Genomic DNA, 27248 nt, shown 5'->3' with positions numbered 1-27248 from the left:
GCACTGCAGACATTTCTCCAGGAGAAATGTCAACCTCCTTTGTGGTCTGGGGAACTCACACACATAGCCACCAGCTTTCACAACCTTCACACTATACCCCTTAGTCCACTACAGTGGATTCCTCCTACTCTACACACTATTTCTTTACTTACTATCAAAAGAATCCGTGGGGTCAGAGTGCAGGGTCAGCCATTTATATAGCACCACTGGAGCAGCTAGGGTTAAGGGCCTTGCTTAGGGGCCCAACAGAGCAGGAATCCTCTACCAGCCACGGGATACGAACGGGCAACCTTCCAGCCATAGGTGCAGATCCTTAGCCACAGAGACACCACACTACCCAAATTAATTAACATTCCTACATGGCAGAGTCACAGTGGAGCCTGTGTAACATATTTTCTTGAGAAGAGGAAGGTAAGCAGTCCTTTTCCTCACAGTGAGGATAGTTTTACATGGGTCAGCTCTGCTGTTATTATCAGGAAAAGACAGGTGTGGAAACATGCTCACAAGCGAGTCATGAACACGCAATGTATACACATTGGATAATATGAGCACATATCTTCTAGACAATTGCTGGAAATAATAAAAACATTAAGAAAGAAAGGCAAAACAAAATGTTAGATTATACATCTATTAGAGCAGAATGCAAATCAGGGAATGTTATATTAGTTTCAATTTAAGCTGTCAACCAGGCCTCAACTGTCTGTACTTACAAAATTAATACAGAATGTTTCAGGGGACATTATTCCATCTGGAAATGGCCTCTGGACATATGACAAACAGGAGTACTAAAAGGTTAAAATCACATAATATAGTAATAGTAAGGCCTCATTTGGTATACTGTGTACACTTTTGGTCACCACACTAAAACAACAACAACAACAACAACAACAATATATATATATATTCCTGTTAGAATTAGGTCTGATAACTACCAGATACAGTTTGGGACTCAGGAGAATGTCCTACACTGACAGACTGAAGGACCAAAGCCTTTATGTCTCGAACAGAGAAGATCAAGGGGATTTGATAAAGTATTCAATATCCTCAAAGGTACTGACAAATTCATCACAATTAAATACAAATTAGAAGACACAAGTGAGGACTACATGGAAGTATATGTAAAGCTGAGAACAGGAAGCTGTGCATCAGATGGTTTTGGAGGGTTGCCTGAATCTTCAGTAAATCATGTACAGCACATGTGACTAAAGGTTAGGCACTGCTGTAAGCACTTTCCAGCACAAGACCAAAACCATGTGTCCTAGGTTACTGAAACACCAATAGAAGGATAAAACAGGTCTTGTGATCTGGTGTTTATCACCACACCAACCCTTAGATGACCATATCCTCTGAAAACACAGCCAGTTTAATGTGATAATTAACACTGTGCTGAATATTCCAAATTCAAGATAAAGGTGAGGTTGATCTGTGTGAATTCAAATCCAGATTCCTTCAGTTTATTAAAACAGATGAGTTTATTAGAAATACAATTAATACAACAAAGGCCTTTGGAAAGGAAAGTGGAAATGGTTGGAAATAGAGAATTTGAAAAGTGCAAGTTGCTAAGTTATAGAGTAGTGTTAACAAAGTCAAATTCTAATTTGAGGCAGAAGGCATCATGTTACATTAAGTCTTTATCAAGATAAACCAAACACAAAGTTAATAAATACATATATATATTAAGGAACAGTGCAAACTAAAAAAGCTTTGCGTCCGTATTGCTTATGTCTTGGATAGCGGGGAAGTAGGCATCATCTGGTGCGGATTTGTTAAGTAGAAGACTGCTGTGACTCTGCTCAGAAGCTGATCCAGAGTTGCTGTGGAGCTCAAGTAGATGGGCTGCTGGCTGGAGAGGGTGGAGCAGTGGATCAGACTTTACTCCTCTTGTCTAGCTGAGCTCTTTGTTACTTCTTCTCCCTTGTCTGCTGACTTCCTTTAGACTTGACATCCACTAGTAGGACCTAACGTCTTCTAAAACTTCCAGACTTCCAAAGTGTGGCTCTTGGCTTGCTCTATTGATTAGCCTCAGACAAAGACATACCAGAGTCTTTTCTTCCAGGGTTCTGGTTAGCCAGTTCAAACCTGTGATTTGCATATCTTGCCTTCAGAAATTTTTATTGCTTCTAACAGGAAAGACAGGATAAAATATCCAATAATTGAGAAAACTCAAAACTTCTTCTGAGTAAAATTTACAAAGTTAATATTAGATTATTAGATTTCTGACCTACTCATGCTTTGCCCATTCATTTGATACCAAACAAGTACAGCCTGTTTATTTCTGAAATGATAATGATGAATTATATTGTATTTTAATTTAATAATGTAGGTTTAAGCTTTCGTAAGGGAATGAAACATGTGGCAACACATCCAGTACTTAATATAGTCTTTTATCAATACAGAATGAAGGATGCAATTTTAATAGGTCAAAATTCTGACTTGCTTTACAAGCAATTGGAGAGGATTGTATCCTCATGTATTCACTAGACTCAAACCTGGACCCTCAATCGATGTTGATGGATCAGAAAAATCTGAAAAATCCTTACAGTAATGCTTGTTGTAACCAGGATTCCGACTGTTCCATCTGTTTAATTATGAATTGCTCTTTAATTTAAGACCATACAAGTGATACAGTAGTTACAGGCATTTGCTCAGATATCCATTGTTTCTCTTAGTTTAATGCAGTTGGTTCTGTTTCTTTTAAATGTGATAAATAAAATATCTATTTATGGATGATTTTAAGGTATGTTTGGTCAGTTCCTTTAAAATGAATCTTAAAAAAAGTCCTTCTTGCATTTCTTACTAAGTAGTGGCCCTTAAATTATGGCCTTGTGTCAGGTGTTGGGAAATCACCTCTCTTGACTTGAGAATCACTAGCCCTGTTTTGTTCTTGGCTAAATGGTTTTATGTATGTTTCAGTACAATTCTTATCTCTCCTTGAGAGAGGTTCACAGTCCTTCTAGCCTTTGTAGAAACTCAAAGAATAATAAATTCCCCATTATTCAGAGATGCAGGCATGCAGACTTGTTAGCAAAGTGTGGAACAAGCTAGACAGTAATATGGTTAAATTTAACAGCCTGTGTGACATTGTGTGGGTTTTAGCGACACCTTTCACCGGTTTCAGGCTCAATATCCCAGACAGAAGTAGAAAGTCAGCTTGTAGTCGGTCCATACTTAGCTTTTCGGAAGGTTTTTAGGGCAAATGTTAAAACTCAGTTAAGGATTTTATTTCTCTGAAGTAGAGAAGAGAGGATTATCTGAGCTGAAGGCTCATGGTCCTGGCATGAATGCTTGAGTAGCCACTTGAGCCTTTAATATAATGCTCCTAATTAAAGGTGATGATGATTAGAGAGATATTCACTTGGCTGTTAGGGAAGAGTGATATTGGTTTTCTCGTGTGGGGCCCTCTGGTGGTGATTAGAGATTTGGGTTGTGATTCGGGAGGTGAATTTATTTTGTTTTCTATGTGACACCTGTCTTTATTTTTCAAGAAACAGCTGAATGAGTCCCCAGATCAATTAACTAACTACCAAATGGGAAAATTAGCCAAATGGCATTTTTCATATTTGTATTGCTCTACTCGAGTATAACCATAGGCAAACCAGTTTTCCCACAGGTCACATTTTTATGCCATCCAGTCAGAGCTGACTTCATGGTTTCAAATAATCTTGCATAAATCAGACCTCTGTCTACTCCCTTAAGTTATTTGTGATCACAAAATAATGAATGTTGCCTAGCTGCTGTTGAATCAGGAGTTAGTCACCAACTTATAACACTGTTCCATTATATAATCACTTCCAAGTTATGACTTTGACTTATAATGCAAATTTCAGAATCAATTTGTATTGCTGGTTCAAGGAATTGTGATAATGTGTAAAACTAATCAATATACATTAACTGTTGACAGCTATAGTACGAATACATGTTTTTACAGTCAATTTGTTGTGGCACAGGTATCCTGAATGAATTAATAAGAATCAGAACCTATAGAATTTTTACAAAATTCACATAGTATAAAATAGTGAAAAATGAGTTAATGTATTCTTAAGTTAGTTTTCTCTTATTTTACCAGGAGCAGAATAGGCATGATGGCAACTCCACAGATATTCATTGAGATCCAGAATGATAAAGTTGTACTCAATGAGAGGGCAGCTGAAGTTCTGTCAGGAATGACAGGTGTTGCAGAGGTGATTGGCATTGTGGGTAAGCACAGGACTGGAAAGTCTTACCTGCTGTCTCGGTTCTTTAATGAAGACCAAGGATTCAAAGTTGGACATGGAGTGGAAGGATGTACCAAAGGCATTTGGATGTGGTCCAGACCACACCCTTTCCACACAAATGCCTGTCTCCTGCTTCTGGATACTGAGGGATTGGATGACTGTGAAAATAGGCTCATAACTGATAAGACTATATTTTTACTGACAACACTGCTGTCCAGCAGTATAATCTTCAACATCAAAGGATGTATCGACAGAAGCGCTATTGAAGAAATTCTGTATCCTTGGGAAGAAAACATTTTAAACTATACAACAATATAAATTACTAAAAAAGAAATCTTGAGCTTTACATAATCCTCCAATTTTATGAGCAGATTTAGTTTTCAGTTTAAAGTGAATTCTGGGGTGAGCTGTGGTGAACTTTGTTTATGCTGATTTGTGTCACCCATGATGCCCAGTACTGTTACTGTACCAGCTGTGTGGAGTTGTCTAATTGGAGAATTAGTTAATATCATTGCTGGGTCACTTCACTTCACCCCTTTCAGTACTGAACCACAAGTACATATGTGCAGTCAGAGTGTTAATGAAGTCTGCTGTAAAATATTTTTTATAATCTTATGACAGCTTCTAATCATATTCTAATCATATGAAACTGAAACTGAAACAATCTAATTATCTAGAACTGCAAAAGTCCAATAAAAGCCAAAATAAAAGCCAAAATCAGATTTCTGGAGCATTTCAACAGGACATTACAGGAAAAAAAGGACAATGAAGACTTATATTGGAATTTAAAACAAATATCAAAATTATTGTTTCTGACTAACAAAGAGATTATAAATAAGAAAATATTATTATCCATGTTTAAACCAGGTGGTGCATTGGCACTGTGATTATCATTGCAGCCTTGCAGCACTGGGGCCCTTGGTGTAATTCCTGGGGTGCTCTCTGCATACTCTTTGCATGGGTTTCCTCCAGGTGCTTAACCAAGTGGTTTGGTAGAGTTGGCCCTGGTGTGAGTGTATGCCCTGTGATGGATTGATGTCCTGTCCAGGGTGTATCCTGCCTTTTGCACATTGATTCCTGGGTAGGATCCATCTCTCCTGGGACTCTGAAATGGACAAGTGCTTATTGTAAGTGATGCAGTGTTAAGAATTTTTCAAATAATAATAATAATAATAATAATAATTGCTTACACTTATATAGCGCTTTTCTGGACACTCCACTCAAAGCGCTTTACAGGTAATGGGGACTCCCCTCCACCACCACCAATGTGCAGCATCCACCTGGATGATGCGACGGCAGCCATAGTGCGCCAGACCGCTCACCACACATCAGCTATCAGTGGGGAGGAGAGCAGAGTAATGTAGCCAGTTCATAGATGGGGATTATTAGGAGGTCATGATTGGTAAAGGCCAATGGAGAAATTTAGCCAGGACACCGGGGTTACACCCCTACTCTTTTTGAGAAACGCCCTGGGATTTTTAATGACCACAGAGAGTCAGGACCTCGGTTTTACGTCTCATCCGAAGGACTGTTCAGTGATTTAAAAATATCAGCAATGTTAAACTCTATTTTTTAATTAAAGGCCATTATCAATGTGACGTCATAGATTTTTTTTTTCCTGAAACCCAGTACAGCTGCCTCTTACAAGTTGTACATCAGATGTCTTTCGTCAGTGAGGAGAAAAATAAGTCACTTAAAGATTACCTTCCGAACTTGTTCTATATACTGATAAGAGATTTCCAGTTTGAAGAATTTGATCATGATAAGTTTAAGGACAAGTTTCTGAATGCCTTGGATAAAGAAACAAAGACAAAATATAAGGAAGTCTTTGACAAAACAGAAATTCATATTCTGCCACAACCAGCTCTTGGGAAAGCGCTCAAGTAAGTATACTTTTTATTTATATATAATAATATAATAAACTATTCAGGAATTGCCAAATACTTAAACATTTTGTTCTTGTTTTTGAAAGTTTGCTGTGCTTTATATAATTTCTCCTTTCCAGTGTGTGTACAGTATTTGAAAGGAAGGGTCAAATATCATCTGTACTCAACAGACTCTGCTTACTTCTGTCTGTAATTTCCTCTCAAACTCAAACCTTCTGTTTTTGTTGTCCCCTCACATCCTTGCTAATGTATTAGGATTTGTTTTGGTGAGGAAAAAACAAGTGAGACACAATCTATTCATAGATCATCTTTTCTTCCTTATTTGCTTTTCACCTCTGCTAAACAGTTTTGTTTTCTGTCACTTAGTCTTACCCCTGTACCCCTATTATTTTGATTTGCCTGACATCATAATATGATATTAATTATCACTCTAATTATTATAATAATTATAACATTCTACTGTTCCTAAAATCCTATTCTATCTTACCTGATGGATCCACATTTTAAGTAGTAAACTATAATTTATAAATTTAAGTAAACTATAATTTCTATTTACATTTCTTTATTATATGTAAGTTTGGTAATAAGAGCATGCTTACTTAAGTGTTTTTAACATATGTACTTGATTCTTCTTCAGAAAACTCCCGGAAATGAAAGATGAAGATTTAGACCATGACTTTCTAACATCACTCAACACCTTTGTGACCACTGTTCGTGATAAACAGTCTGCTCCCAAGGCAGTGAAAAGTCTCATCTGCACACCAGGAGGTAAAGCCTTCACAAGCAGCTCTGTTAAATGACAGTGGATATTCATTTATGCGACTGTTGTCAATTACATCTCTTGATTTTCTTGTTCAAATTCTAAAAATGGAATGAGCTGACGTAAAAAAGCACTTTTTTTAGCACTTTGGCTTTACACTTTGGACAGTACACCTGGCTGAGGAACTGACAGTGCTGGTCGGAGATTAGTGTTGCCTCCTTACTGAAGAAGGATGAGCCAGAGGAACCTGCTGCAAAGGATGTTGGGGTGGAGGGAGGGGTCTGTTACATTGGCACATTGAAAATGTCTCCATTTTCATCCTTTGTTTTAGCATATTTATGGGACAAATTAACCTATTTTATACTGGGAGGTAATAAAATAAAACACATGGTTTTGGTTCCCCAGAAGTATATAGTGTATTCAAGAGTGATCATTAAATGAGTAAAGATGTCAATGCATAGAGAGACTTGGCTGAACCCATGTTCCCAGGCTATAGGGTGAGGAAACTGTAAGCCCAGTTCAGAGAAGAGTGGCTGAGGGGCTGGTGCAGAGGTGGAGACAGGGGGAGGAATGAATTCATGAGCAAGGAGGAGAAAACGTTTACGTTTACAGTATATACACTGATATAAACTGATGTCAGTGCTGGTATACATTAAATAAATAATAGTAAGGAAAAATTGTCACATTTTGTAGCAATAATGTTTTGTGATTGTATGTATGATTCTTCTTCTTATAATACTTTGAAGAAACTAGAATTTAAAATGCAGTCCTCATCAGAATTCAAAGAACGAATAATTACATTGCAGATTTCTAATTGCAGTTTCATTTTTATTCCTCAGTTTCTGGTGAAAGATGTGATATTTTTCCTGAAAATACATATTTGCTTTGTTACATTTTCATGCAGAATGTGTTTTTTTTAAACAGGGACAACCAATGAATTTTTACATCATTAATGTTTCAAATAATTCTGAATGTTATCACTGCAATTGTTGCAATACTAATGTGTTTCATTACTGTATATTGATAGTAATAATATGAAAAGTGTGTTAATGAAAGAATGTGTATTTTTTAATTAAGGAAATTACTTCAGGAATGCTCACAAATTAGAGCAGCTGAGGGAAAATCCATCTTTGTTTTTGATGTAAACTACATTAAAAACTAATTTTATTAATTTCTGAAAAATCAGTTAACCAAATGTAAAAACTCGTCTCAGCACTTATTTTACTGCTGAGAATATAAGAAATGAGATATAAGCAATCTTCTGGGAAGAAGTCAAAATGTAATCTCACCCCCTTCACCAGGTGGAAGAAGATTTCCCAGAGAGAAAGAAATGCTTCTGTAATATCAAAAAAGTCCATGTGGCCACTGACAGCAGCACCTGGAGGACACAAAGGTTCTCCAGTATTGGACTCATTCAGTGAAGAAAGGAAACTCAGCCCCTTGGTCTTTAATTTCCTTTGACATGTTGCCCCAACTTTATGTCTGGGAATGTCAATCAGATGTGTCTCTTAATGCCTCAAACTGCAAATATGGATCTCACACAAAGCATGATAAATATTAATGTTTACTGCCCTGTAATATTATTAAATATTTTTAAAATCCAGGAAATATTACAAAGAACTTTTCATTATTTTATTAAGTGTTTGAGGCATTAAAAGCATTACAGGTGCTGTCAGTTCCAGTAATTACTGGTTGTATTTTTATGGTTTTTCAGTATAAATATACACATTTTGTTTGTTCTCATTTGCTTAATCTCAACATATCACCACCTGACATTACTCTTTTCCCCTCTGTGAAGCCTTTGTGGAGCTGGCTCGCTCCTACATCAACATGCTGAACAAACAAGACAATGTCTGTCTGACAGTAGCTGCTCTGGAAATGAATGAGGCCTGGATAAACAAAACATTTCTATTAGCAAAAGATAACATGGAAAATATTGTAACAGAGATGGAAGTTCACCTTCCACACAATGAAGATGCACTGTGCAAAGACTACAATGAAAAATGTGACAAAGTAATTGAGGAGTTCATGAAAAAAACTGGAATATACCAGCGGCACGAATCAAAAGGAATTAAAGAAGAAGGAGTTACAGGTAAATCTAAAAAATAGTTTGTCATTAAATACTAAATACTAAATTAAAATATCAGTAGAGAATGAATACTGTACTTGATTTCATTGTTAAATAGTTCTAACTTGTTTACTTTGTTTATAAAAAGCATACACAATTGCTACATATAAATATCAATAAGGCTGAAATGCTAATATTTTCTGAAAACCTGAATATCTCCCATCTTCCTAAATAATTTTTTAATCTAGTGAAAATAATTACACTGTTTATTGAAGAGCAATGAAAGTATAAGTGTCTAGGTTTTACATTAATAGCTACTTCATTGCATACATGAATATTAATTAGTCAGCAGATAGGTGTGTTATATGTTCTTTGGGATAGCAAAATACTGAGCTCAAAGCACAGATGACCGATGTTAACGAGTTCCTTAGAAATCTGTATAAAAAGCCAAAATACATGGGTTTTTTTGATGCAAGAATGGTGAAGGTTTGCCCTGCTTGAGTAAAACAAATTGCCTGGTTAACAGCAAGACTCATTCATGCCATCAGTAGTCCAGGAAAAAAAAAACCAGACAACCACAGACGTATTTACTGATCTTTAGGAAGTGATGTAATAGAGAATTAGAGTACCAGAGGTTAAAATCAACTGTGTCACATTAAGGAACAGCAATGCATTGCAACACATTCACTAATATTTCCCAAGTAACATTCGCCTCCTAAATTAATTTTCATCATGCCATGCTGTGTGTTGTATCACATTTCGCAAAAGTTTTTCAAATTGATTTATCATTAACAGAAAAAGAATACATAGATGCACAAGTTTGATAATAAAATAAAGGGAAAAGTGACATTATGGTTTTGTATGCCTTAGTAGATATGGTCTAGTGCAGAAAAAGGAAAGAACAAAGTGTATATCTTCATTGAAGTAGCAAACATATTGTTAATTGAAACTTTAGGAAAAGCACTTTAGGAAACCTGTAATTATTGTTTATATTCCCTTTTCTTTGCTTATTAAAACATGAATTTCCATCAAATTTTACCATTCCACTTAGAAACTGAAAGACCAATGGCTGAATGAACTTTGTAAAAAGAATTGCATGAAAAGATTTACGAATCTAAAGGATAAATACACTAGAGGTCTTCAGAATCACAAAGACAAAGAAATATTTAATGAAACAATGAAGAGCATAAAGAAGATCAGAGAAGAATACTTCAGGTTTCACAGTAAGTTAAATTGTCGGCTCAATTTAATTGAAAACAATACAACTAAGTTGTTTTATCAATTGTTACAGTTTACGTCTGTTTTTTTAAGAACATTTCAGTACACAAAGAATGAGCTCCCATGGTGCTCTTAGTTTTTGGCCTGACGTGCTTTGTGCACTTGAGTGTTTAAACTCAGTGTTTAAACTTGTTTCCACAAGGCTGTACCTTTAAACTGTTGCTTGGTATGACTGCGGACCAGCAATTGACTTTAAGTTGTCTTGTGTCTTCCACAAACGCAGCAGAAATTTAATTCTCTGCTCAAGGATCGTGGTATATTTATATGATACAGTATACAGTATATACAGAAGCAGCCATTCAAGGTTCACAGTACAAACCCGTACAGCACGCAACTAACCACAAGCCACCTCGGCATATGCCACGGTACGTGATTGGCTGTCCAAAAATACCGACAGGGGCACTCGTGGTGCATTGGTCAGTAGTGAAAAGATTTAATCATTTAATCTGTTTACTGTGCACATTTTAATCTGCTTAGTATTGAATATTTATATGGAATTTTACCACTAAAGGGAAATTTTAGTAGCTGAGCATAAAAAGAAGAGGAACATAACGCATCTGAAGGTCATAAACGATATTAATTTAGGAACATAAACATATTACTGTATGTAAACTGTACTGTATATGGCTGGTCTTGGTATTTTAAAGAAAAAATACACACCAGTATTCCATTTCTCCCTAAACATTTTAAGCATCAAAGTCTTACAGTACATGTGGTTATTTTGAAATGTTTTTACTTGCTCCTTCTGACCATATTACTGTACATTTATATACTTCGTGAAAAATTGATATTTTTAACCTTTGCTAATACGCTCGTTATCGGATAAACAAAAGCATTTTTTTAGAATTGGATAAATAGGGAATATAAAATGGATTTGTGTATCTAAATAAATTAATAACGGTATAGCTATAGTTCTATATTGATATGTGTATTGCTGTTTCAGTGCATGTCTTATGATTTGCCTTGGCGGCATGACAGCTTAAGTGACTGATGTGTAAGCATGAGGTTGGATGTTTCAATCCAGCAATCTCTGTGAGTTTTCTTTTAACAAATAAACATTTCTTTGAAAAACTAAAATAGCAAATATTATGGACACTACAGTATATTGACATTTTTTATATTGCTAAATATCACATGTTCGTACCGTATGTACACAGTGGTACCACAGGTTGTAGGGCGTAAATCCACATGAGCCCGAAAGCCCTACATTAACGTTGTGCATTCGCCTGGCGCTGCGCGGTTTACATCTCTCTCTGCAGGAGTGCTGGCTGTGCCGAATTAAACCGGTTTCACTGGTTTTTTCAAAGTAGGATAGGACGAGTCTTCCAGCAAGACACTCCACCTTCCCACACGGACACATGTTTTCTTAGTAAAACAGGTTCACAGTGCGAAGCTGTGTCAGTCTTCTGTGTAAAGAAAATCGGTTTGAACACCATGGGGGCTGTTTTTAATAAGCTGCTGAGTAAAGAATAGGAATTTTCCTGCTGTCAGCAGTATTGTGTATATAGTTTTTTGTACAGGCTGTGAAAAGTTTCACAAAAAGAGGTCTTTAAAATTAGGCTGGTCAAATGATTATTTTAATTCTTAAAAAATAAATCAAAAACAAGATATAATGTTGTGTTCCTACTTAGACATTGCACGACTTTAAAAGCTTAAAAAACAGGTTTCGATAGTTATTAACCACTTTTAAAAAATGGGTGATTTTTCTTCCTCATGATCAGCTTAGAATCTCTTTTTATGCTGTAAGGTTTTTACTACTTAATTAAACGTTTAAAATACACGAATTTCATAAACACAACACACGTTTCGATTTAAAAAAATAATATTCTGTTATCTTCCTGGTATGTAGAACAGATCAGCAGGTTTTTTTTCCCGTATCAGAGGCTCTGAAAACAGTGTGCTGCCCACTGCACTGTGTCAGAGGGAGAGGTAGCATTGGAAAGGAGAAAGCGCAGAGCTCAATAATGCACAATGGCTGTGAAGCACCAATTGCGTTCATAACTTAGTGTTTAAAATTAAACAACGTCAATAATTTTCTTTGACTTCTAAGTCCCTTTATTATCATCAAGCACAGGTTTCTTTTTTGATGCCATCGTTAGACAAAGCAGGAACTTATTGTACTTTCTAATGACATTACTGTCAGGGAACCAAAACGTGGAATAGGAGGATCCTTATGCGTGACCGGAATCCCACAGGACACAGAGTAGCAAAGGGACAATCCAAAAGACAAAATCCAAAGGCAGGGTCGATAAGGGAGGCAAAGGGTCCGGTAACAAGAGATAGTCAAACAATTCAGAGGCAAAATCCAGAAGGCGAGGTCAAGAGGCAGAAGCAGAAGATTCGTAACGGGAGATCAGTCAAAAAGGTTTAGGAAACACGCACTGGAGAATACTAAGATAGGCTTCTCAATAGTGAGCGTGGGAAGGTGTGCGAAGGGGGTTTAAATACTGAAAGGAAAGGGGTGTGATTGGATGATTGGTTAGGGAGTGAGAATTTGAGGAATCTGATGCATGTGAGAATGTGCTGGGTTCAATCAGGGATGAGATTGGGAAGCAGAGGTTCCGGGAATGTAACGTCGTTTGCGAGGGAGAGTGTGGGGCGTGACAGTACCCCCCCCTTTAGGGTCGGCTCCTGACGACCTCAGAGAGCGAGTACGAACAAAGTCATCAATGAGGCTGCGATCCAAAATATCTTTCTCCCAGACCCAGGAACGTTCCTCAGGACCATAGCCCTCCCAGTCGACTAGAAATTGTTGGCGACCTCGGAGCCAGCGGGCATCCAAGATCTTATTGACCGTGTAGGAAGGCAGACCATCAACGAGTCGTGGTGGGGGTGGAGGTGGCCGAGGCCGGGAGAGGGGGGATCTGTGGTAGGGTTTCAGGAGAGAGACGTGGAAGGAGGGGTGCACCCTGAGAGTTGGAGGAAGAGCAAGACGATAGGTTACAGGGGTGAGCTGGGAGAGGATGCGAAAAGGTCCAATAAAACGGGGTCCCAACTTATGTGAAGGCTGTCTAAGGGGCAAGTTTTTAGTAGACAGCCAGACAAACTGTCCTCGTCGTAGTCTGGGCACAGGTCGTCGATGACGGTCAGCGGTGGTCTTCTGCCGCAAGGAGGTCTTCAGGAGGGCGGATCTGGCTTGTCTCCAAATCCTCTTGAGGAAAGTGAGGCGCGTCTGGAGGCAGGGAATATCCGAATCAGGGATAGAGTCCGGGAGAAGAGAGGGTTGGTATCCCAGGGAGCAATAGAAGGGAGACATCCCAGTGGTGGAGGAAGAGAGAGAGTTATGAGCATACTCAGCCCAGGGGAGGAGAGAGACCCAGTCATCTTGAGAAGCAGAGACGTAAGATCGAAGGTAAGTAAGAAGGTCCTGGTTGGTTCTTTCCGTCAGTCCATTGGATTCAGGATGATAGCCAGACGTGAGAGATGTGGAAGTCCCGAGAGATTTGCAAAAAGTTCTCCAGAATCTTGAAATGAATTGAGGTCCTCGATCTGATACGATATCCTCAGGAATGCCGTGAAGTCTGAAGACATGAAGAATGAAGAGGTCAGCCATGTCTTGAGCAGATGGGAGGGCAGGAAGAGGAATGAAATGAGCCGACTTCGAGAATCTATCTACCACGACCATAATGGTAGTTTTGCCTTGACTCTCAGGAAGATCTGTAAGAAAATCCACTGAGATGTGGGACCAAGGTCTTCTAGGGGTTGGGAGTGGTTGGAGTAAACCGGGCTTCTTGAGACGGGAGGATTTGGACATGGCACAGATGGGACAGGCCTGCACGAACCCAGTAACATCAGTCCTCATAGAAGGCCACCAGAAATGTCTAGAGATGAATTCCAAGGAACGTTTGACACCGGGGTGACCTGCAAATAGTGAGTCATGACCCCAGCGAAGAACAGTGGAGCGTAAGGTATCCGGAACAAAGAGTCTGTCTGGAGGACACTGAGGGGGAACGGTTTGGTTGTGAAGTGCACGTTTGATTTGGTTCTCCAGGTCCCATCTAATAGCAGCCACAATTCTCTCAGGGGGTATAATGGGTTCAGGAGGGTCCAAAAAGCCAGGGGGATCATGGAGGCGAGATAGGGCGTCAGCCTTTATGTTCTTGGATCCCGGTGTATAAGTAATAAAAAAATGGAACCTAGAAAAGAAAAGTGACCAGCGGGCCTGGCGTGGATTCAAACGTTTGGCAGTTTGTAGGTAAGAGAGATTCTTATGATCTGTAAGAATAGTAAAAGGGTGTAGGGCCCCCTCCAACCAGTGTCTCCATTCCTCCAGGGCGAGCTTGATAGCCAGTAGTTCTCGGTCTCCAACATCATAATTAGTCTCGGCCCGGGACAATTTTTTGGAGAAAAAGGCGCAGGGGTGGAGGATACCCTTCTCTCCATGACGTTGAGATAATATGGCACCGACTCCGTTGGCTAAGGCATCCACCTCAAGAATGAATGGAAGGTTGGGGTCTGGGTGATGGAGGAGGGGGGCTGTGGTGAACAGTCTCTTGAGATGAAGGAAAGCTTGGTCTGCCTCAGGAGTCCATTTCCCTTGATCATGACCTTTTCGGGTCAGGGCTGTAATGGGGGAGACGACAGAGCTGAAATTCCTAATAAAACGGCGGTAAAAATTGGAAAATCCTAGGAAACGTTGAATTTGTTTTAAATTCTGGGGGGTTGGCCAGTTTTGTATGGATTCAGTCTTGGCAGGGTCAATTTCAATGCCCAGGGGTGAGAGGATGTAGCCAAGGAAGTGGATTCTGGTAACATGGAAAGTACACTTTTCCAATTTGGCGTAGAGTTTGTTCTGAATCAAACGATGAAGAACCTCACGCACATGAGAGACATGTTCCTGGGGACTTTGGGAAAAGATCAGAATATCATCCAGGTATACCAGGACATATTTGTGCAAGATATCCCTAAAGATGTCATTCATGAACCCCTGAAAAACAGCAGGAGCATTAATCAGTCCAAACGGCATTACTTGGTATTCATAATGACCGTGGGTAGTAATGAATGCCGTCTTCCATTCGTCACCCTCCCGAATGCGGATCAAATTATACGCACCGCGGAGATCCAGTTTAGAAAAAATAGTGGCGCCCCGGAGTGATTCCAAAGCCGATGAAATCAGAGGGAGGGGATAACTGTTCTTGATAGTTATGTTATTCAGACCGCGATAATCAATGCAGGGTCTGAGAGAGCCGTCTTTCTTTTTAACAAAGAAGAAACCGGCGCAGGCAGGTGAGGAAGAGGGGCGGATGAAACCAGATTCCAAGGACTCCTGGATATAATCTTCCATAGCCTGAGTCTCTTCGTTGGAGAGTGAATAGACATGGCCCTTAGGGGGTAGGACCCCTGGAATTAGGTCTATAGGACAGTCAGATGGGCGATGAGGCGGGAGGGATAGGGCCTTCTGTTTACTGAAGGCTAGGTGTAGATCCGAATACTGGGAAGGGATATTGGGGAGGTTATCTTGAGATATGTAGGAGACGGAAACCTTCTGAGGAAGCTGACAACAATGCGAAAGGCAATGGGAACCCCAGGCTGTGAGTTCCCCTTGTGACCAGGAGATGTGTGGGTTGTGAATCCGTAACCACGGGAAACCAAGAACCAATGGGTGAGAAGGGGATTGAATGAGAAAGAACCGAATGACCTCCTGGTGGGTGGCGCCGATGCGAAGAGTGAGGGGAGGGGGTAGAAGTTTAGTTTGTGTTTGAAGCGGGGGTGCAGGGGCAGGAGCTGCAGGTGGGGGAGACGGCGGAAGTGCAAAGTGGTCAGCTAGTTGCTGGACTGCAGTAGTTAGCAGGTCCAGATTCCGGGAGTGTTCAAGGAGAATAGAAAGTTGACTCCGGTCCGCTGGATCCATTTTAATAAGGCTCACTATTCTGTCAGGGAACCAAAACGTGGAATAGGAGGATCCTTATGCGTGACCGGAATCCCACAGGACACAGAGTAGCAAAGGGACAATCCAAAAGACAAAATCCAAAGGCAGGGTCGATAAGGGAGGCAAAGGGTCCGGTAACAAGAGATAGTCAAACAATTCAGAGGCAAAATCCAGAAGGCGAGGTCAAGAGGCAGAAGCAGAAGATTCGTAACGGGAGATCAGTCAAAAAGGTTTAGGAAACACGCACTGGAGAATACTAAGATAGGCTTCTCAATAGTGAGCGTGGGAAGGTGTGCGAAGGGGGTTTAAATACTGAAAGGAAAGGGGTGTGATTGGATGATTGGTTAGGGAGTGAGAATTTGAGGAATCTGATGCATGTGAGAATGTGCTGGGTTCAATCAGGGATGAGATTGGGAAGCAGAGGTTCCGGGAATGTAACGTCGTTTGCGAGGGAGAGTGTGGGGCGTGACAATTACATGTAGAAAGATTACAGATTACAGATTTTAATCGTCTTTAATTTTGTTATACATTTTAGAAAAGTTTCATCTACGCATACACCACAATACTATTTTCGATTGTATTTCTGAATGCTATGTATAAAAAAACTTTTGAATGGCTGCATCTGTATTACAGACATTTACAACAAAGACATATCATAAAACATTTACATATATTGTTAAGTTATTACTTTAAATATATACTTTAAATTACTGTAAATATATTACTTTATTTTATATAACACCTTTACAACTGGCATCTCAAAGTAATACAGGATTCTGGCTATCAAATTCTGAACATATTGGAGATTGCTAAGTGTGGAGTTAAATAACCTAGTGAACAGGATGTGCATCTATTAATTGTATTGAAAAAAGCCTTTCTTGATTTCTCTAGTTCCTAGTTTCTCTATGTTCCCTTTAAAATAAACGATTATCCCACAATGCTGTGTACTACATGGCCGGTAGGGAAACTAAAGGGAAATTTTAGTAGCTGAGCATAAAAAGAAGAGAAGCATAAAGCATGTGATGGTCATAAACTATATTAATTTAGGAACTGCATCAGAGATATTTTTTTAACTGCACTACATTGGGGAGAATCAGTATAGCTTACATTTATATAGAATGTATAGAAATACATTTTTCCTGCATCAAAGTTTAACTCGTTCAGAGTGCCCTACATTACAGCCCCAGTGCTGCAAGGTAGCAATGCTAACCACTTCACCACCGTTAAAAATGGATGGATATCTTAGTTATCTTTCTAATTCACAGGTTTGCATGCATAATTTAATTTTGAGAGCCACTGAGACATCTGGTACTACTGTTGTATTTATGTATTTATAAAAAAACATACAAAAAGCACACTAACAACTGTGCCATCCTATTCCTTAGTTAATACATTTTATTTTTATAAACAGTTAACATTTTTAGCAAAATATTTTGAATTATATTTACCCTATTTTTTCTTTAATTTTGTATTTAACTTATTTTATGTTAGAAAGATTTAATGTACATTTGAACAGTAAAAATATGGTATTACAAGATGTGGAGAAAAGTGCAACAATTTATTACAGTGCTAAATTTAATATTATTGATTACTAACAGTTTATGCTAACACCTAACTTTCTTAAGTAGATGTATTAAAAACAGGTGGGTAGCTGCGTCAGCATGCATAGGCTGCAAAGGAACAAATAATAGGTTTATTCCATGCTGAAAAAAAGAAGAAAGAGAACACAACGTTTCGGCCGTGGAGCCTTCTTCAGGTCTTGAGTTTCCTTAACTCAGTATATCTTGTGGAGAAGGGGACACAGAATCTCAGTCTGGTTACCAAAAAAAAAATTGTTCAAATATTTAGTTGTTAGTTTACAGTTTTTCTTTCCTACTGATGGCAGAGCTGAAATCCGATGGAAGTAGATCCCAGACACAGTCTAATGTTTTAAGCAAGCCTTCCTTCAAGCCAATTGAAAAGCAGTTCAAAAGGCTTACACATTAAGCACTAATACCTTCAACACTGTGCTATGGTTTACCTGTTCTAGAGAATTACCTTTATCAGTTCATGTGATATGAATGTCATGAATGTGAACTCAACAATCTCTCCTTTCTGGTGTGAGATAATAGCAATTTATTTAGGTTCTAGGACTCACAGAATACAAAGAGATTTCACTTCTGACAGCTTAGTCTTTCCTGTTGTACATGCAAAGATGTTCTTTCTATCCAAGATCCAAAACTGTATGAGATGTATCCGATTTGTTTGACTTTTAGTGCTGTCCTAAAATTATACAATCATTATTTTCATTTGAACTAACCTTTCATTTTTTTAATAATCCTGTCCTGTTGTATATTGAATCGACAAAACACTGTGATTAATGAATACAAAGTTTTGCTATATTTTACTGGTGCTTGTACTGTATTACAGGGGTTGTCATGCATTAAGATTCCAAAACAAAAATAATTTAAAATTTCTGAAATTCTCACTGAACTTAATGAACATAAAAGGTATCAGTCATTCACTTGAGAACTACACATGTGTTTATAAAGACACATTTTCTAAAGATTGTGTACATCTTTAAACATTGATATTCACAGGCTAAGTTTTTTTTTTAACGTGCTTTATGCTGTTGGAGTAAAGCACTTAAAATGTTTTCATTTAGGGTCTGATGATATAAGCAAGACTGTGTTTTCTGAACTTGGCACCCTTCACCTGGACCCTTTGCTTAAAGACTCCTTGAAGGTAATTGTCATTAAATTAAAAACTTCTTATTGAATTGTTTGGTCCACCGGTTTACTGAAAGACCTGTTACAGAATAGTGGTACTATTGATACAGATGCAGCCATTCAAAATGCGCGGTACAAACCCGCGGTATGGTAATCTACCCACAAGCCACCGCAGGGCACCGCGGTAAGTGATTGGCTGGCCAAAATGACCGACAGGGGCACTCGTGGTGCATTGGTTGGTAGTGAAAAGATTTATTTCATTTAATGTCTTTACTGTGCACATTTTAATCCGCTTAGTTTTGAATATTTATATGTAATTTTACCACTAAAGGGAAATTTCAAATTAGCTGAGCATAAAAAGAAGAGGAGCATAACGCATCTGAAGGTCTAAAGGTTTAATCTAAATTAAATATTAATTTAGGAACATAAACATTACTGTATGTACGTAAACTGTACTGTGTATGGCTGGTCTTGGTAGTTTAAAGAAAAAATACACACCAGTCTTCCATTTCTCCCTAAACATTTTAAGCATGAAAGTTTTATGAAACGGTACCCAAATATGTGATTGCTGTATAGGATGAATTTTAATCTTAAAAAATTATTTAACACGAAAATTAAGCTGTTTACATCTTCCGCCTGAGAACAGTCACCCGTTGCTACCCAACGCAGAAACACAGCCACTAACTAGCAAAGAGAGGACATTAGCTAGCCAATATGATAAAAAAATAAATGATTATTTTGTTTATTTCTTTTGCACATTTATTTGAACATTTCCATCGATTGTACAAGCACTTGTAAACTGTCCAATCCCTAGTTCATCAGGCATTTTCTTTTATACTGCGGGCATTCTCCCGGTCTGGTGCCGGTCTGTGTCTTCTAGGATATAATGCCAGCGAACTCTTGTTTTTATGTCCACTATAACAGACAATCTCCTTTGCTTTTAACCGAGCGTCTAACCCCTCTGATTGGAGAAAAAAGACGTGCTGGTTTGCTATACATACTGTACCAGGAAGATGATTTCTTTCTATTCGAAACGTGTATTTTAAAAGTTTAAGAAGTAAAAACCTTACAGCGTACACAGATTTCTAAACTGATCAGGATCGTTATCTTTGTCTTATCCATAATGTTCACCACTCTGTCCAGCAAATTAATAATAAACTTTATTTTATATAGCATTTTAAACGAATTAGTAATTACATTGCTTATAAACCTAATCACTTTTTCTACATAAACACAGCGTACTTGCTCTCTGAAAATGCTTTTTCTTTTTATTTAGGCTCAGATTTCAACTATAGATCGTATTATTATAAACTTTCTTGGAAAAATGTCTTTTATGTAAACCATGTTTGCTATTAATTCATTTAGGGCTAGAATATGTTCATTGTCTTCCAATCGAGTCGAGTTGACATTAAAAGCTTGCCACGCCCGGACTGTTACACCAACGCATTAGCATGTTAAAGCGATTTCATTGAGAAGCCTAGCTTTCTTAACTAGTAAGTACTGTACTTCCTTGGTTTTGGAGGGGGAGGTGTCTTTCGCTAGAAATCTCGCCCCCTTCTACTTTGAAAATACCTGTGAAACCGGTTTAATTCGTCACAGCCAGCCCTCCCGCAGAGAGAGGGGTTGTACTCGTTAATGTCTTAGCCGGAACACATCATTATATCTCATTTTGTATTTCTATAAAAAAATCATTTGCCCAGCCTAACACTATTGTTGTTACTGTTTTTATCCTGTAAAGCGCTTTGAGGAGCACAGCTTTCTCACCACTTAGATTACTTGTTGATACCATCCTTACACAAAGCAGAAACTTCTTGTATTTTCCGATGACATACAAGTGGAAAGATTACAGATTTTAATCGGCTTTTTTCTGAACAAGGGAAAATCTGATCATGTTTCTCTATAACAATAAAAAACTTTATTTTACATATCACCTTTAAAAGTGGCATCTCAAAGCAATACAGTAGATGTAAACCACAGATTACAGAGTAAATACCCAGACAAACGCAAACGCGTTTTTAATAAAATTATTTTATTCATTCAGCAGAGAGAGCGTAAAACCTGGGCGTAACAGCTGTTCCTATTTCTGATCACTTGCTCTCTGGATAAACGTCTCACCTGTCCTGTTCTTTGTTTTCCTAATTTGCTGATTATGCCTTCTGCGATCCACTCCTGCCCTCACACCTAAAGAAGACTATATTAAATTTCTTTCCGCGGTCCATTGTGCAATTAACCCTTGTATGTGCTGTCCTTAAGGTGATATCACATAAAGGTGATATGTAAAATAATGTTTTTTATTATTGTTATAGAGAAACATGATCAGATTTTCCCCGGTTCAGAAAAAAAGATCTAAAGTATACTAGTTTGTCACTAGTATACTTTTAATACAGTCTTTGCTGTGCTCTTGGGGATCCTTGTGATATTTCGAGCTCTGGTTGAATGATAAGTGTCGCAGTTTAAATAATTTTCGTAGTTAGAAATTATGAAACGCTCTGTTAAAAGCAAGGGAGTTTTTATGTCCGTTGCAGTAAAAGAAAATGCCTGACAAAGTAGGGCTTGGACAGATTCCAAGTGCATTTTTGCAATTTACGTTGCATTGTCCATTGTGCTGCTGTAATACAGTTTAAATAATTTAAAGTCTAAACAGTATCAGCTTTATTTATGGGTTGCAATTTTAAAAAAGCCAAAAAACGCACTCAAAATGCAATTTAGAGCTTTCTGGCAAGAGGAGACACCCAAATTAATAATGTAACATGCCACTGTTTGTGCATGAACAAGGTTATACTGCTATTTCCTTAGATACGCGATTAAAAAAAAACATTTTTTAATCCCCGGCAGAACACATGCCATAAGAATCAGCGCTTTTATATATCGCCTTTAAAGGTGGCTTCTCAAAACGCCTTACAGGATAAAAACAGCAATAACAGCAACAACAACAATATTGTATTTCATTGCACTTTGAAAACCAAGTAATACCTTAACTATATGTGCAAACGTTTTATGATATGTCGCTGTTGTGAATGTCTGTGGAGTGTATCTTATTTGCCTGTCTGTCCTGGCTCTCTCACTCGCCCTCCTCCCTCTCTCCCTCAATTCAATTCAATTCAAGGTGCTTTATTAGCATGACAGATGGATACAATCAGTGTTGGGTATTTACTTTGCTTTGAGATGCCACTTTTAAAGGTGATAAATAAAATCAAGGCTTTAATTTGCTTTAACTCCGCAAGTCTGAGTTCTCGTGTCTGTCCTATCCGAACTTGAAAGTATTACAATATGTATCTTTATAGCAGGTGGTGTACAGCTTTTTAGTATAGATTACACTTTTCTAAAATGTATTTAAAAAATAAAAACGATTACAATCTAATCTTTCCACGTTTGATCCCAAGATCCCAAGAAAAATAAATCTAAACGGGGAGAAAGCTATGCTGAAAGTTTATTAAGATACTTAGAAGACAAAGATATCAATTTATGTTGCATTTGTCTGATTGTGAATCAAAAAACACATATATTTAAACCCGCGTTTGCGATTTAAATCAAAACGCGATTTAAATCAATATAAATGTTTATATTGTAATGCCTAGGTGACTATTCATTGTTATTAAAATGACTTAAATTCGATCATGTTGTGATATTTAGAAATATACATTTGTTTGGTGCGAGTGAGGTTTTATTTAATCTCTGACGCAGGGAAACGTTTCATTTTTTCAAAGAAATGTTTGTTAAAGTAAATTCATGGCTCCCATGGGATTCAATCACAGACTGTGTGACATGGGAGTCAGGAACCTAATCCACTGCACCACCAGCAAGGTCACATGCAGAGTGCTGAAAAAGCACTACAGAAACATTATCAACAGACAATGTACAGCGTGCATTATTCTTGTGTTGCGGTACATGAATATAATTATATCGTTATTAATTTCTTTAGATACGCAATTCCATATAATATTCCCTTTTAATCAAATTCTAAAAGTATGCTTGTTGACTCCGGTATCACGTTAGTTAAAGACTTCGATGCTTAAAATGTTTAGGGAGAAATGGAATATTGGTTTGTATTTTTTCTTTAAAGTACCAAGACCAGCCATATACTGTATGTTTATGTTCCAAAATTAATATCGTTTATGGCCTTCACACGCGTTGCAGTATGCTCCTATTCTTTTTATGCTCAGCTACTAAGATTTCCCTTCAGTGGTAAAATTCCATATAAATATTAAATACTAAAACGGACACCATAAAGACGTTTACTGTAAATCTTTCTACGACAGACCAACGGACCACGAGTGTCCCTGTTGGTCAACCAATCACGTACCGTGGTACCGCGCGTCATCGTGCGTCACAATGCGCGACGCCGTAGCCAATTACCTCTGGTACGTGTCTGTACCGCGCACTTTGAATGGCTGCATCTGTATGTTTTCTTTAAAGTACCGAGACCAGCCATATACTGTATGTTTAAGTTCCAAAATTAATATCATTTATGGCCTTCACACGCATTACAGTATGCTCCTATTCTTTTTATGCTCAGGCACTAAGATTTCCCTTCAATGGTAAAATTCCATATAAATATTCAATACTTAAACGGGCACAGTAAAGACATTAAATATACATATACATACTATATACAGTACAGTTTGCATATGGTAATATGTTTATGTTCTTAAATCAATCTCTTTTATGAGCATGTGAAAGGCATGGTGAATCGATTCTCAAAAATTACTGTACTTTGCATGATTGGAAACAAATGCGTGATTGCGAAATGCTGTGGTGTTACTTTTACAATACTTTGAATTTACACTTACAGCTTGTCCAAGGTCATTCATTATTAATACTATTAGTGATATCTTCGTTAAAGACTTTGATGGCGACAACTCAAACATGAGAGGTTGAGCTTTATTAGCTCAGGAAATTCCGGATACTATTATTTTGCTTGCGGTATTATAGGAGAATTTACGGTAACTCGCGGTAAACTGCGTAAAGCGCACCACAAAATAATGCGGTATTGCCCTCGCATTTTAAATGGCTGCATCTGTATATAAATCACAACGTCTTTCACTAGTACAAACTTATGTGCAAAAATTGCTTCGGAAAATAAGATGCACAACATAAAGCATTGGAGAAATGCAAGAACACATTAAGAAACAGTCTCATGACTTGAATGATCTCCTAATTTTGCAGTGCAGTGTTTTGTCACTGTCACTTATTAAGTAGACCACAGATTTTGCTTTTAATTATCTTGCAGTCTGTGGGAGAAATTGTTTTGAAATTGGAATTTACATGAGCTAGAGTTTACAGTTTTTCAGGGTTGAACCTAATTTACTCTCCAACTTTTTTGGAAAAAAGCTAAATATTTTAGAGGCCACAGCACACCATATTTATATATTAGTGTAATAAAAAAATGTATATGCTTTTGTATAATATGGTTTAGTCATAATAGATATAATAGGTCATGATTTTAAACATTTAACTCACAAAGTAAAACAAATATCTGAATTTCACATTAATTAATCTGTGGAAGAATGTCAATACTTTTCTGAGGATGAATTAACAGACATAAACTGTTACACTAAGGAGAAATCAGCTGAATGGATCTACTATCTCTATCTTACCATCATCACGGATTCACTGAATAATACTTTAGGTTCTTTGTCATTTTTTGATGTTTTAAATGAACACAACAGATCTGGTAATTGCATCTTAACGTAAAACATTTGAAAACACATAAAACTAAATCAGTATAAATATTTTATTTTTTTATTATGATAGCAGTTGGTACGCTATCAAAAAACTAAATAAACTGCATTTACCTTTTTAATCACAAATTGGAAAAAAAAAATAAACCTGAAGGCACATGAAATCTGGTAGATATGTTCTGGATGTGGGTAAATAACGCAATGAGAAACCTAAATATAGTCTGATCAAGAACCATTGATCACAGGACCATTTTCAGGGTCCTGTTTTGTGTGTCGAAGTACATGAGATATCAAAATGGTACGAATAAGATACAATGTTTTATTATGTAGTAATATTCTGTAAATGTATACTAATTGTATAATATATAATATCTAAAATAATTCTGATTCTTCTAGAGGTTGTATACAACTGTGTTCCTTTATGTTTAGTACAATGCATTGTTTTTTTTTCTAATTTCTGTGTCTTTCAACAGAAATTCACATATTACACAGTCCTTCTGTACCACAAAAAGAAGATAGAAATTGACAACTTTGTGGGATCTATGAAAACCCTGGCAGAGGGCATTGAAAAAACCCACAAGGGCACTGCAGTAGGCAGCATTGTGGGAGCTGGTGTTGGAATTGCAGGATCAGCTGCTACTATTGGTGGGATACTACTTGCTCCTTTTACTGCTGGTGCCTCTTTAGCACTTACAGTTGGAGGGGTTGTTGCAGGAGTAAGCGGTGGTGCCACTGTCCTAACCTCAGATATCACTAAGTACTTTGTTACCAAGAACAAGACAGATGATGCTAAAAAAATTCAGGAAGAAATACAGAAACACATGAGGGAGCTCCAAAACATAATTGAATATGTTGGCCAAATGATGAAAGTATTTAGAGAAGATCATGCTTCTTACATTGAAAATATGGCAAATAATATGCTGTGCCAGTGCTTCCAGGCTGTGAACTTACTTGGGCCTTTAGATGACATTATAGCTGCGGGGGCCAGCGTTGCAGGCCGCGTTGTCAGAGTGGCTGGTGGAATTCTTGCCGCAGCCACCATGATTTTTGATATATTAATCATTAAAAATAAAGCAAAGGAATTCAAAGATGGTTCTGAAATTGCTAAACAAATAAATCATCTGATAACAGATGTTGAAAAGGATCTCAATCGAATTGATGAGCACATACAAAAGTTTCAAAAACTAACTAGTACAATTTGCTGTGATAATTTTGAAGATCTTGCTTGACCTATCAAAAACAATGATTAAAAGAAATTACAAAAGGAGTAAGAGATCAACCGCACAAATTAAGAAAAAAAAACACAAATCGAAAAGTACAGGAAATAATGCAGTAGAACTTCAAAATACTGTAGTATCCACAGCATTCGTCCACCCAAATTCCATGTAGAAGTAAAACAATCTTAAAGCATATTTGGTTCACAGTAAGATTCAGTTTCTAAAAGACACTTTGTCATGAAAGATGTCAATATCCACCAATGCAAATACGTTAATCGATGCACAGCACTCATCATGTTCTATTCACTGAACCTTTATGAATACTGTAAATAAATGAGTTAGTTATTGCATTGAATGTATCAAATGCTACTAAATTGGAAAACAACACAATGCATTCAATTCAATGACTGTAAAATAAATGCAAATCATTCAAATTAATACTACAGCATTTCCAGAAATTTCAAAAGTGATAATCAGACAAGCGAAGACATCAAAAGAAGAGACACGGTGTACGATACAAATGCTACAAAAGAAAGAAATGAGACTCTGGAAACTGTGTGAATGGATAATCTATTGTGAATCATGATGACACCATGCACTGAACCTTTAAACAACACTGCACTGTAGTCAGAAGGCTGCCTACACATCTGAAAGAGGACTTGCTATTACACAAAAAATTGAAGTCATTTAAGTCTGATAAAATCTTAATACAAATTGAAATTAATATTTAATATTCTCCTCTGTAATGACATTCAGAAATACTTCAGTCATGTATTTTGGATACATACTACCTGAACACAAGTTTAAAATTGTGTATTGAATATTGTTCCATTTCTGTTTAACCTAATTCAGATGTCTGTGAATAGAACATGCTTTATTTTGTAGCTTAGACAGATCGCTGTGACTGAATGTATACTGTTTTCCTCTGTAACATGTTTAATGTGTTTTTTAATAAGATATAAATGTGGGAGGTGGGAATGTAAACCAAGATACCCAGCCATGTTGTTAAAGTGGATTCATTGGCTATTTTCAGGAAACAGCTGGATGGAATCCTCAGATTATCTGTTTTTGATTATTGTTTGATGTTGTTAAATAAAGAACTATCTTTGAAATTAATAACAAAAGTATATGTGCTTTTTGCTGAATAGTTAATTCACTCGTACAACATTAAATACAGTGCTCAAGCTGATTTTGACATTTCATCAAATACAACTAGAATGGGGTTTTGTTTATTATTTTAATTATAATTTTGCCATTGAGACATATTTTAAAAAAGGCATCTTCCTCTCTTACTGTCTCTTCTTGTAAAAAAAAAACACTTTCTCCTATATAATAACTTCCATTTTGTCTCAATCTTATTCTAGTGTATTTCAAATCACCTTTTATAGATTTATAGAAATGTACTCATTTTTCATCAACAGAGGATACCCCAGCAGTGTGATTGACAGGGCCCTTGCCCGAGCCAAAAACACCCCCCGGACCATCAACCCGATCAGGAACTCCCGCCATAACAACCGCATTCCTTTGGTGCTTCCTTACCACCCTAACACACTTCCTATCCCCAGGA

General features: G+C 37.4%; 1 long non-coding RNA gene across 2 annotated transcripts in view; it reads left to right on the top strand.

The window, feature by feature from the left end:
* LOC148664386 (uncharacterized) overlaps positions 1-26805 on the top strand; it is a 39064-nt gene extending 12259 nt beyond the window's left edge. Inside the window, exons 2-8 of one of the 2 annotated variants that reach the window (XR_015936484.1) lie at positions 4067-4489; positions 5849-6097; positions 6738-6868; positions 8162-8952; positions 9980-10151; positions 18720-18799; positions 24938-26805. This is a non-coding gene — a long non-coding RNA (uncharacterized LOC148664386). The remainder of the gene's footprint in view (positions 1-4066; positions 4490-5848; positions 6098-6737; positions 6869-8161; positions 8953-9979; positions 10152-18719; positions 18800-24937) is intronic. The other variant, XR_015936483.1, reaches the window with a different exon arrangement.
* The last annotated feature ends 443 nt before the right edge of the window (positions 26806-27248 follow it).

The sequence above is a fragment of the Lepisosteus platostomus genome, chromosome 5 (genome assembly GCF_059453375.1).
Source record: "Lepisosteus platostomus isolate fLepPlt1 chromosome 5, fLepPlt1.hap1, whole genome shotgun sequence".
Lineage (NCBI taxonomy): Eukaryota > Metazoa > Chordata > Actinopteri > Semionotiformes > Lepisosteidae > Lepisosteus > Lepisosteus platostomus.
This window is presented reverse-complemented; position numbering and strand designations above follow the sequence as displayed.